The sequence below is a fragment of the Heteronotia binoei genome, chromosome 13, assembly GCF_032191835.1.
Source record: "Heteronotia binoei isolate CCM8104 ecotype False Entrance Well chromosome 13, APGP_CSIRO_Hbin_v1, whole genome shotgun sequence".
NCBI classification, from domain to species: domain Eukaryota; kingdom Metazoa; phylum Chordata; class Lepidosauria; order Squamata; family Gekkonidae; genus Heteronotia; species Heteronotia binoei.
The window spans coordinates 40,613,249-40,626,386 of record NC_083235.1 but is presented as its reverse complement, the minus strand read 5'-3'; the positions used below and the strand labels follow the sequence as shown (position 1 = coordinate 40,626,386).

The window sequence follows — 13,138 nt, the reverse complement described above, 5'->3', positions numbered from 1 at the left end:
GAAAAATAACTGTAGCTCCTATGAGGCAGTACGGGAACAGAGAAACATCCATGTATAGTGGTCAGTACCAACCTATTATCTGGGACGTCTACATTCAAAATCCCCAATCAATCAAAGGAAAATGTGAAAGAAAAATCAAAGGAAATGTGCTGGATAAAGAGTGGACACATACTCTTAGTCTAATCCTGGCTTGTTATTCCTCTTCTAAACAGTTTGTATTCTTTCCTGTTGAGAAAGACTGGAATGTGAGAACATGAATAAAGGGGAAGGCAACCTCAGTTGCACCCATAACAGCCCAACAAAACACATGCACACTGTCTTTGTAGCAAGGCCAAAAGTCATACCTTGTTGCTGGTCTTAAAACTGCTTTCCTTTATCTCTCCAGTGGGATCCAGGGAACTGGGCAAAGGAAGCTCTCTCTCATTCCCTCCTTCCCCAGGAGATGAGGAGGAGGAGGAGCCTCAGCCACTAGAAGGAAGAGAGGCTTGACTCAGTAGCTCTGCAGTGTGAGTGATTGAGCCTGGCAAACTTAACCACACAGCAGAGCTACAAAGCCAAGCTTCTCCATTGGCTGAGGCTCCTCCTACCTTTGAGAAGAGAGAGGAGGAGGTAAGAAAGAGCGAGAGGCTGCTTTGCTTGGCTGCCTCCTCGCAGGAGAGAAAGAAAAAATAGCAACTGAAAGAAACAGGCAAGGAAGAAGGAAACAGATTATGACTACTTGCTGGCGGGCCTGATTGGAGCCCTTTGGGGGATGGATCAGACCTGTGGGCTGTACGTTTGACACCCCGCACTAGACTAACTCATGCTCATTGGTTTCTGGTTTTGATTTGGGAAATCCATTGAACTCTGCCTGATCAGCCTTTTCCTTATAGCAGAAAAAAAAAAGGTACACTATAATTGTTGGGGCCAGCCTTGACTGGTGATGCATTCTGAAAATTTGACAGTGCAAAGGCACATCATACTTCCGGCACGCCATACTTCAGCTTCATGAGACAGAAAGTGCCTTTTCTGTGTCCTGTTTAGTGGAATGCCACTTGGTTCTTTGTTGGAACTTTCGGCTTTCTACTATAATAAACAGAACTGGGCCAGTGCTCCCAGTAGTACCTACAAGAATTATTCTTTCTTGGCTAGGCTTGCCAGGTCCATTGGACCAGTGGGCAGGAGATGTGGGTAAGCTAGAAATAAACACAACATGCCTGCATCACCTGAAATTGATGTAGGTATGTTGGGAGCAGTGCTCTGGTTTGTGAGCAAAACCTCTATGGTAGATTTAGCTTCTAACCATAGAGTTTTTTCCAAAAAACCAGAGCACACACCCCTCCCCCTCCACCACCACCAACATGTCTGTGTCACTTCTGGGTGACATAGGCATAGTGCGTTTATTTGCTGCATCAGAATTCCAAAGGTGCTTGTAAGCTCAAAAAGGTTGGAGACCCCAGTGTATTTTAGAAGGAGTGAGCAATGCTTTATTTCAGCCTAAATATTCCATTGTTCGGTTTCTGAAGACATTTCACATTCATAATTTCTTATATCCTTCACATAGTAGAGAGGATACCTTTGACATAGTAGAGAGGATACCTTTGAGCCCTGTGCAGGGGGTCTGTTCTTTACCAATGGAACCTCTTTCTTGCCAGACCCTATCTGATATTTAGCATCTAATTTAGCAGAAGGCTAATTTCTGTTCTCTTCAACTAGATACTAAAGGGGAACTGCTTAGGAAAGGAATGGGTAATTTCATAATATTGTGCCATAATATTGTTTATTTGCTAGCTTTTTCACTGAAACTGAAAACAGATTACACGGTGCAAGTCAATAAAATCAACAGGATGGGATATCCATGAAAATGTAGTAAAAACAAGCAGGAATCTGAAACAGTTGAGACAAAACATCAGCAGTAACATGACATATTAAACAATGCAGAAATTCTAGTAAGTACATGATTACACGAACGGACAAAGCATACTAAACACAGTAGTACAGTGCACGGTCCATATTTCTTTACTAAAGCATCTTTCTGAAACATTTCGAAAGCCCTCTTATCCAAGTAAAAAAAACAACATCAAGACATTCCATAAAGTCTGATTCAGTATTAGTAAGCACAAAGCAATTGTCTGTTGAGAAAACTGTTCTTAACCACTGATGACTCTGAATTGCTATAAATAACTGTGGCAGGTCTTGAGGTCATAATTCAAAAAAAGACTCCCTAAAAACACCAGGTAAGTGATGTGGGAGTGAAAAATGTATAAATCATCTTCTAGATATCCTTGAGATAACAAAAAGCAAAAAATAAGTGCTGTAGATCCTAGTAGCTATGCTATTCCTATAGCACTGACTGTTTACAGCAACTAGTGTTAAAATCATGAATGAGTTACCCAGAACTCTTTAGCTGTCTGGGTTTTCAAGGAAAACCTTTAAAAAACACCAAAGATGTTTCTAAACCTGGTTATTATGTTTCCCCTCAGTTGTAGTCATATATTTAATCTTAAGTCTTATGGTGAAGAAAAACAGGTTGAGACAGACACTTAATTAGATGTCAATTAAAATAAAAGAGCAGACATCATAAATGCCTTTCAGTGGAATATTGTGTGCCAGTCTGGTTCTCCTCCCAAAAAAGGCATAGAAGATCATGAGAAGGGCAACTGAGCAAAAAGAAAAAAGTAGAAAGTAAAAGGAAGGATGAACTCAGGGTTGGTTTGTTTGTTTTAAAAAAAAGTTGCATAGAAGAAGCTTGATAGATACGTACAGCATGGAAGAAATGAAGAGAAATATTCCTTTAAAAATAAGAATACATGCTTGGATCCAAAGTTTGTTTTTTGCTAATGGAAGTCCCTCTAAAAGCAGAATGGAACTTTTCTGCCTCCAGTTGCAGCCCATTCAGCTCTGTGAAATGCTGCTCTTGGATGGGGGGGAGGGGTTACCCAAGATCCTCAGAAACAACATAAGGTGTAGGGATGCCAGCCTCCAGGTGGGACCTGGGGACCCCCCAGAATTACAGCTCATCTCCAGACTACAGAGATCAGTTTCCCTGGAGAAAATGGAGGCTTTGAAAGGTGAACTCTATGGCATTGTGCCCCAATGAGATCTCTGTCCTCCCCAGGCTCCATCTTGAAATTTTCAGGAGTTTACTAGTCTACATAAGGAGCAAATTCAGGTTTGTAGTGAGAGGGGAGAGTTGGCCAAAATTGTCCCCCCTCTCCTGACTGGAACTGACCTTGGATTCAACCCCACAGGACTGATTATCTGTTAAAGTGGATAGTTAGGCAGCTGATTTAAGATATCGTCATTTACCCATGAAATTGTTTACTTTTGGATCTTTTGATGATCACTAGTGCACCATTTATAAGGCGTTGAAAATACTATGGTCTGTTAGTCACTGCTACTTGTGTGGGTCAAAAATATCTGTTATACGGTCATAAGGAGAAAATGGTTGCCCTCATGCATTGCTTGTGAAGTTGGATGGGAAAAGAACAGATTTCTAGATGGATACTGTTCTGAACCAGCATGACACAGGTGTTGCCTAACAATACAGTATTGCCTAACTTTCCTGCCCAAGTGGTAACTTAGGCCAGTGCTTTTAAATATGAATGATTTGGTGCAGTATGGGCTAACCTGTAGAGTTAAACCATTTATGCTTTGGAGCTTGTGATAGACAGAAATGTGTGACTGTCTTTTCTGGATAGCAGACCCACAGATAGTGACAAAATGTAATCCCTTTTTTGAAAAAATTATATGCAGAGTTATTTCAGTTTCTCATTATTGTACAGCTGTATGAAATTCTTCTTATTTGTTTTGCAAAAGCATTGTTAATGTTAAGTTAAGCAGAAATAAGAGGGATTAGCAATATTGTTAATTAAGCCCTACAAAGTTTCATTTCCCCAAAGTTCTGCTGTTGCTCAAGATCTGAACCCTTCTCCAGAGGCAATGAAGCCACAATGCAGGGCTGATTGAATCTGGTTCCAAATAAACCTGATTCTGCTGTCTTATTATTGTGGTTCTGCATTTCAATTTAGTTTGTAAGCTTTCTCAAAGCATGTAAAGTTTTTCAGGCAAAGGATCTGGTTTGAGTTTCTCCTTGCATTTAATGGCACTTGTTTACCAGTTTGTGCTCTTTCACCTTGGCCTCAGTATTGTGGCTCCAATGAAGCCCTACCAAGAGATAATGCACTTATCCCTTGGATGTACTGAATTATCTATTTTCCAAAATAGGCCAGTCCATTAAAAAAGTGTGGATAGGTAGCAATTCTACATTTTCTTAGTAGCTGTGAGACGTAAAATCCTATTGCTTTCATAGTACAGGAAGAATATAGGAACACAATAAGCTTCCCATTATACCTATTCAAGCTATCGATATGTTTAGCTTTCCTTGTCTACCATTGCTGGCAGTGGCTCTCTTGAAAAGGTCTTTTCCAGCACCTGTTACCTGAGATCCTTTTATCTGGAGATGTCAAGAGCTGAACCCAGGGCCTCCACTGAGCCATGGCTCCACCTAAACAAGGGGCAAGGTGAAAAAGCCAGATTCTGTGCTGTGGGATAACTCAGTCCATGTGATAACTCAAGGCTTTTGGTTGTATAACTCATGAACCACCCTGAGCACAGTTTAACAAACAGGATGTATATGTTAGCTTCCAGGGATGGGGGAAAACTTGTATTAGGTATTGTGTTACTAGCTTCTGTGGCTTAGGCATGGTGTTTGACTGTTGTTTGTTATGCACGCGTGCACGAATGTGATTGCTCATTGCATAGTCTCTGTTGCATCCGGAACTTGTTGTGTAAGACCACTTATCAGCGTAGGTGAGCAGGTAATTTTAGTCTGATAAGCAACCAGCATCATCTAGGTACAAGCTAGGTTGCCCCGATATGACACCCAGGTCTTGCAATTAATGTAAAGTTTGCTGAATGAATAAATATGTCATCCACGCCCCCATCCTTCTGTTCTTCTTAGTAGCTCTGAATCACTCTGTGTGTGTAATTTTTTTTGTGTATGTTTGCATAGTAGAAACTGTTCCTGGTTCTGCTTGCCGTTCCCCTTGTGGATAGAATCTGTTTTCTCTTTGTTTAGCTTTGCTGCAGGCTGAGCATGCTGTGTCTCAATAAAACGCCACAAGGCACTGGACCCTGTTATCTAGGAATTAGGTCTGTGTATGTAACTAAGGTTCTTCCACTTTGTGATGTTTATGAGAAAGAAATTTCTGTTTCCATTTCCCTGTTGAGCTGGGCAGCCCGATAACACCGCTAGCCTGCTAGAAATATCTTTTATTTGCCCACAGTAGAGAATATCAACCACAAATGTTACTTCAAGCCCAAACAGAATTCAGATCAACTAGAATCCCTCCTTCTCCAGCATTATCTGTAGCTCTGCAAAGAGCCAAAACAGGAAAACAAACAACTTGGAGGCTGGCAGAGTGAGTCTATATTTATGCCACAAGAGGTGAAGCAAATTCCATGCTTGGGTGCATAAAGTTCATGGAGTCAGTCAGGTAGCAAAGCTCAGGAAAGGAGGAAAAGAGCAGAAGATAGGAAAAAGAAGGTTAAGCCAAGGAAGTCATAGCTTGTTGGCTGTAGTTTGGCCACAGTGTCTTTCATTTGGGGACTCACCTGGAGGAGATTCTAGCCAATCAGAAAATCAGACAGGAAGCTAGATCCAGCCAGTCTTTAGAGATACATCCTTAGTAGGTTTAGTTTCTCAAGGCTTCTATGCCGGATTGAGGTCTCTGTCTTAAAGAGATGAGAGTTCTGATTTTATAGGATCTGAGCTACCAGTATGTGGGTCATTTTGTTGTTCTGCATTGTTTGTGCTTTAATGTTATTTGTACCTTAGACCTGAACCCACGTGAATGGTGCCTGCTTTTCAGTTTGATCCAAAATGATTCTAAGGTAGTCTGTGCATGAAGCAGAAAACCTTCCTTCCACAGTTTCTTGCTCCTAGATACTGCTGGCTAAGGAGTTATACCTAGCTGTGCATCCAGTCTCAGCAGTGACCAACACAAGCAGTAAGTGGGATCTTCAGCATGGTGATGAGGCTTCTTGTGCAAGTTTGAAACAGAAACTGAGGCCTTGAATGTGGTGAAATCAGAGATACTTTATTGAGGGAGGGTAATTAGCACACTCAAGATAATGTCAAGCATACAGTAATAACATGTAGTTCCAGATTGCCCATGTTAACATGGAAATACTCCAAACAGCCACACATACTGTGAAATGTGTAACAATTTAGGAGCAGGAAGCATGAGGTCAGAAATCAGAGTCAGAGGAGGAAGCTACTTTAGTGGGGTAGATACAAGTTCTGGGCAGAGATCTCAAGTGACTGGGCAGACAATAAATTCTGAAATTCTGAAGACAGGGGCAAGGTGCATAATGGGAGATGTTGGTTGTTTGAGCACATCAAGAGCATGATCTGCCATGGTGCAAGCAGAGATCCAGCTGGGAAAGGAAGCAATGCTTTTATTCCATGAAGTGTGCAAAACAGAATCGTTTAGGAGGGCATTCTTATAGAAGGAGTAGAGCTGTGACCTCTGTTAGAGATAATGTGTGTGGTTTTCTTCTAGTTATTGAATCAGGGCCCCACTGCATTACGTTGTTTTGCTGATAGAATCAAGTATTATCATATTTTGTACTCTGCTTGCAGATTGACTGAATAGTTTTAATAGAGGTCTCGGTTGTCACCGTCAGCTGGTGCCATTATTTAAATGTTATCATATATGTACTTGGCTTATGGGTTGACTGAATAGTTTTATCATACTGAAGGCAAACTATTAACAAAAATAAATAGAATGAACATGTGCCAGTGGGAAATGTACAATAGCACTGCATATGGTGATAACCAGCAGAAACAAATACTTTGGGGTAAATTGTGGCTTTGTTGATAGGCCTGGGACTCAACTTCAAACAAGATTCCTTTTTCTCTGATTGGACCAAGAGAAGGGGGATTCGAATGTGTCCCCTGATTGGTCAAAGGTCAGAAGGAGGGAGGGTTCCCAGCTGGAGTCATTTCCAGATAAGGAAAGGAGAGGAAGTTTCAGGATGGGGAAGAAGTTGCTGGAGATGGTTATCTCAGTGAGCTGGAGTTTATGGAGAAAGTTCCTGCTGGCCTATATTGCGTCACAATATGAATGGAAAGTTGAGAATGCCAGTGGGAACTAGGCCTTTGCTCACAGGCATGTTAATGCAGCAGGTTTCTTTGTGTCTAAACATGCATTGATTCATTACTGAGTGGTCCTGATGAACGGTCTTGGAGCTGAGCAAAGAGATGCTGTGTTTGTTCCCAATGAGCATCGTGAGATTATTTTGAATTCCACAAGATCCAGTCCCCTTGTCTGCCAACTGTCAGCCTTTTCCTTGCTGAGTGGACTGAAACTTGCTTTCCATCCCTGATGTGACTGGCAGAGAAGAGCTGGTCTTGGTTGCCAGGATGGGTTTGGAGGAGAGAGAAGATTGACAGAAGGAAGGCTTGGTGGCAATCTTACGCATGGAAGAAAGTTTTAGTGTCCTTTTGCACGTTATACAGTTCTGCACAAAGGGACTTTCTATCAGAATTAATCCAATGTTCAACTTTCTAGAATTTCTTAAGGTAGCATTCCATTGTAATTTCTTAGTATGTGTACCTGGAAAAGAACCCCCTCCAGTTTGAGATTGTTGGTGCCTTCAGTATAGCAATTTTATTACATATGAAGAAGCTTTATAATCTGGCAGCTTGCACAGAAACTGAAATGTGACACATTTCTTGCCCTAATTTTTGAGGAGATGCAAGCAATATCATTAAAAGCATCTTCCAAAGCAGTGGTCTTCATCCATAAGTCAAGGACCTTCAGCTGGGTCACAGGGCCTGCCTGTCTGGATCAAAAGTCCTTGTAGAGCTGCTATTTTTACTGCCTTTTGGAAGGACCTACTGCTAGTGCACTTATGTGGAGTAGGAATGGGCATAAGCCAAACCACAAAGCAAAATTCATCACAAATGTTGCCCTGTTCATGGTTTGCGAACAGAAGTTTGTGGCAGGTCGACTATCATAACTTCCATGAATGTTTGAAGCAGTTTGTGGTGGTTTGTGGATGAAGCAGAAAGCAGAGGTTTAAACCTCTGCTTTCTGTTCCCAACCAAAGCTACAAAAACAGCCAAGTGGCAGGGAGACATTCCCCACTGCTCAGCTGTTTCAGGCTTTAAACTTTAAATGAACTGCAGAAGTGTCCCGCCCAGCCCGGGCAGGGACTGCGCAGAGGAGACCCCCCGGCGCCTGCCAGCCGCTCCAAGCCCCCGGCATCGCCCCAAGAGCCCTCCCCACCTCTCCAAGCCCCTGTGGAGGCCCCACCCCTCACCTCGACTGACGGGGCGAAAGCAGCCACCCGAGCGACGCCTCCCCGACGGCGAGCCCGGCTTCGAGTCCGTGAGGTCTGGCCGGGGCAAGACGCCGGAGAGCAAGAGGGAGAGCCATTCAGCTCGTCGCAGCACGAGACGCTCCCTTGCAGCACGCCGCTGAGGGCTGGGACGCCCGAGGCACGCCCAGTCAGCCCGGCCCCGACGCACCTCTCCTGGGCGTCTGGGGCTTTGAAGGGGGGAGGAGCCAGAGAGGGGCAGGTCCTGGGAGGGGGGAGGATGGGTCGGGAAGCATAAAAGGAGGGAGGGAGGAGGTCGCTGAGGAGAGCTGGCTGATGCGCAAAGAGGCTGCCTCGCGAGAGAGAGGGACAGGAGCCATAGCACAGCCAGGAGGGAACGGGGGCCTGCGGTGAAGTAACCCAGTGCCCACCCCCCTGTTTCTGAGACCTCCGGGGAACGCCCCAGAGTGCCCGGGTGGGGCAACGGCGACGCCGGGGGACCGGGAGGGGCACCAAAGACCTGACAACGTGGTGGAGGAGGCGGGCACTCTCCCGAGCCTAGGACGACCACGCCCCCATATTCCGGCCCCGCCCGGGTGGCACTCAAGCCGAGTGGCGACCCCAACCATTGAGCCGGAGTCCAGCGAGTCGTCGACGGACGAGTCAAGTGAGGACTCCGTGATACACGTGGGGCGGACCGCCGCCATGGACACTAACCCCGCCCCCGTGGATTTGGCCCAGTTTGGGCAGTGGCTCGCAGACCACCAGGCGCAGCTCCTACGGGAGGTCACCCAGCAGCAGACGGCGGCCCAAGCCACCCTCGTGCGGGATCTTCACCAGGCGCTCCTCGCCCGCCCGGAGCCGGCGGGGCCAACACCATTCGGCGCCGGGAGGAGCCCCTGGCCCCCTCTAACGAAGCTGGGGGCGGAGGACGATGTCGAGGCATACCTGGAAGCGTTTGAGCGAGTGGCTGAGGCCGCTCATTGGCCCAGAGAGCAGTGGGCCTTTATTTTGGGACCCTACCTGACCGGGGAGGCCCAAGCTGCCATGAAGGCCCTGGAGCGGGCTCAGGCGGCGGACTATACAGCGCTCAAGGCAGCCATCCTGGACCGCCTGGAGATCACGCCTGAAGCCCACCGCCAGAAGCTGCGTTCCTGGCTGCCCACGGGGGAGACGCGACCACGCTCAGCAATAGCGACCCTCAAGGATGCCGCCACCCGGTGGCTCAACCCCACCACCAGCGACGGGCGGCGCATCGTGGAGCTGGTGGTAGTGGAGCAGCTGCTGCAGGTGCTACCGCCGCGTACCCGCCATTGGGTGGCCTGCTGGAAGCCAACCCGTCTCAGCGAGGTCCAGGAGCTGTGGGAGAACTTTCAGGCCGCCGACCACCGCGGCCTGCCCTTCCGCGCAGAGGGCGGCAAGCCAGGGAAGGGCTTGCCCCCACCCGGCGGACGGGCCGCCCCAGGAGCGACACCCGGGAGGGCGCCCGGGACCGGAGACCGGGGGGGCCGGGCGCGGACGCCGCCGGCCCGTGCCACGCCGGGGTGGTGGAGGCCCGGAGCACGCCCGGCGCTACCCGGACTTGGTCTACGCCCCGGAGGCCGCGAGGGGGAGAAGGAGGGGCACCCGTCGCCGGAGGCCCGCCGTCCAGCAGGAGACATAGGGCCCTGCTTCACCTGTGGCCAGTGGGGCCATCTCAAACGCGAGTGCCCCCTGATGGAGTGCGACGTGAGCTGGGAAGAGTCCTGGCAGACGGCTGAGGCGGGGGCTCGCCCCCCCCCCGGACGATCCCGGTGTCCTTGGGAGGGCGGCAACTGCAGGCCATGGTCGACAACGGCAGCTCGCTGTCTATGATACGAGCCCACTTGGTGCCCGCCCCGCTGCCTGTCATCCGCACCGCCGCCATCCGGTGCGTCCATGGGCACATCGAAAGAAGCCCGGTGGTGTCCATCCCACTGAAATACTTAGGCCGCTACTGGAGCGTGCCGGTCGCCAAAGTAAGCAGCCTGCCCTACCCAATACTGCTCGGGCGGGACGCTCCGCGTTTTGGCGACGTAGTGGAAGCAGCCAACCCCGGCCGACCAGGCCAGCCTGCCGGGGCCGGTTATGATGACGCCGCCCCCGCTGGGGAGACAGAGGACAGCGACCCCGGGGAGGGCCCGTCCAACGCAGAACGTCCCGTGGTGGGTGGCCGAGAGGCGTGGCCGGCGGACCCGCAGTTCGTGGAGGCTCAGGCCGAAGACGAAGAATTGGAGGCGCTGCGGTGGCACGAAGCAGTCCGAGACGGGGTGGTTGTAGACGAGCGCCGGAGCCGGCGCCTCCCTCGAATCATCCGGGAAGAGGGCGTGTGGTTCAGAGAGGTAAAAGGGCGGCTGGGCCCCGGGAAGCAGCTGTTGGTCCCTCACAGGTACCGGCCCGAGGTCCTGAAGGGCGCCCACGACCACCAATGGGCGGGCCACCAGGGGGTGAAGAGTACTCTGACCCGGGTGCTAGCCAACTTCTTCTGGCCTTCCGTAGCCCGGGAGGTCCAGGCCTACTGTCGCTCCTGCGGTATCTGCCAGCGCCTCGCGTCTAGGGCCGAGCCGCAAGCCCCCCTAGCCCCCTTGCCCATAGTGGGGGTCCCGTTCGAACGAGTGGCTATGGACTTTGTCGGGCCCCTACCCCGCACCCCTCGTGGGGCCCGCTACATCCTGGTCCTCATGGACTACGCCACCCGGTACCCGGAGGCTATCCCCCTGCCCACCATGAAGAGCGCGGGCGTGGCCAGGGCCTTGATGCACTATTTCGCACATGTGGGGTTGCCCCGGGAGATACTCACAGACCGAGGCACACCCTTCACGGCGAGCCTCATGCGGCAGGTGTGCCAGGCACTGCACATCAAGCAGCTCTTCACCTCCGTCCACCACCCCCAGACTGACGGGCTGGTGGAGCGGATGAACCAGACCCTGAAGGCCATGCTGAGGAAGACAGCATATGACCACCCCACTGCCTGGGACCTCTATGTGGACCCGCTGGTCTTTGCCATCCGAGAGACGCCCCAGGCATCCCTGGGGTATTCCCCGTTCGAGCTGCTGTACGGGCGGCAACCCCGGGGCATCCTGGGCCTGCTCGGAGAGCAGTGGGTGCAAGGCAGGGCAGCGCCGGAAGAGGCCCCGGAGGAGTACGTCAGGCAGCTGCAGGGACGCCTAGAAGACGTGCGGCGGGAGGCCCGGGAGAACCTCGCACAGGCCCAGGAGGTCCAGAAGAGGCGTTATGACAAGGGCGCTAGGGCCCGCGGGTTCCAGGCGGGAGACGATGTCCTGGTCCACAGGGGAGCGATGGGCCAGAGCCAGGGGGACCCGTGGCGGGGACCCTTCCAAATCACCCGAGTCCTGGGTCCCCTGACGTACGAGGTCCAGTGCGGGCCTCGTGCTCGCCAAAGGAAGACCCTCCATGTGAACAGCCTAAAGGCCTGGGTGCGGCGGGAGGCGCGGCCGGAGCAGGGGCTCGTGGCCGAAGATCCGGGCGAGCTCCCGGACGGAACCCTGCCCTGGACGACCGCGGGGGGCGCCGGGGGAGGCCCGGTGTTGGACGCCGCTCTCACCCCCAGCCAGCGACAGGAGCTGCAGAAGGTCCTGGCCGAGTGCCCGACGGTATTCTCCGACCAGCCGGGCCTGACCACCCTGGTCAAGCACCGGGTAGTAACCCCTGCAGGCCAGGTGGCACGCGCCCGGTGGAGGCCCGTCCCACAGAAGCGCTGGGACGTGATCGCCCGGGAGGTAAGGGAGATGCTGCGCCTCGACGTCATCGAACCATCACAGAGTGAGTGGCGCAGCCCGGTGGTCCTGGTGCCAAAGCCCGACGGCAGCGTGCGCTTCTGTGTGGACTATCGGGAAGTGAACAAGCTGGCCAAATTCGATGCCTACCCGATGCCGCGGGCCGATATCCTAATCGACCAGCTGGGGGAGGCCCGGTACCTCTCCGCCCTGGACCTCACCAAGGGCTATTGGCAGGTGCCCATGCACCCGGCCGACAGAGAAAAGACCGCTTTCGCCACCCCACAAGGCTTGTTCCAATTCAAGCGCATGCCCTTTGGCTTGAACGGGGCTGCGGCCACATTCCAGCGGCTGGTGGACAAGGCCCTAGCCCAATGCGAGGGTTTCGCTCGGGCCTATATCGACGACATCGTGGTGTGCAGTCCCACCTGGGAGGCCCACCTGCTCCACCTCCGCCAGGTACTCCACGCCCTGCAGGCCGCCGGGCTCCACGCTAACCCGCGGAAAAGCCGCCTCGGCTTCCAGGAGCTAAAATATCTAGGGTTCCTGGTAGGGAAAGGCCAACTCCGACCCCTGCCAGAGAAGGTCGTCACCCTGGAGCAGCAGCCCCGCCCGCGCACCAAGAAGCAGCTACGGCGCTTCTTGGGATTCGCGGGCTATTACAGCAAATTTATCCCCAACTTTGCGGCAGTGGCCACCCCGTTGACGGACTGCCTGCGGAAGGCGTGCCCGAACGTCCTCCAGTGGGGGCCAGCCCAAGACGCAGCGTTTGAGGCACTGCGTACGAGCCTCTCCCGAGACCCCGTGCTGAGAAACCCGGACTTCTCCCAGCCCTTTGTGTTGCACACAGATGCTTCGGGGACCGGTATCGGGGCAGCCCTGCTCCAGGGGGGCCCTGGGGACGAACGCCCGGTCCTATTCATCAGCCGCAAGCTCCTGCCCGCCGAGCGGGCGTACTCCACCGTAGAAAAGGAGGCCCTGGCGGTCAAGTGGGCCGTCGGGGCATTGAAATTCTACCTCACCAACAACCCTTTCCGGTTGGTGGTGGACCACGCCCCCCTGCTGTGGATGTCGAG

At 51.5% G+C, this 13,138-nt stretch overlaps 1 protein-coding gene across 1 annotated transcript in view; it reads left to right on the top strand.

Annotated features, from left to right (window-relative positions):
• The window catches only part of TOM1L1 (target of myb1 like 1 membrane trafficking protein), a 79,969-nt gene that overhangs the window by 15,940 nt on the left and 50,891 nt on the right, over positions 1 to 13,138 (top strand). The gene's annotated exons all lie outside the window — the stretch shown is intronic.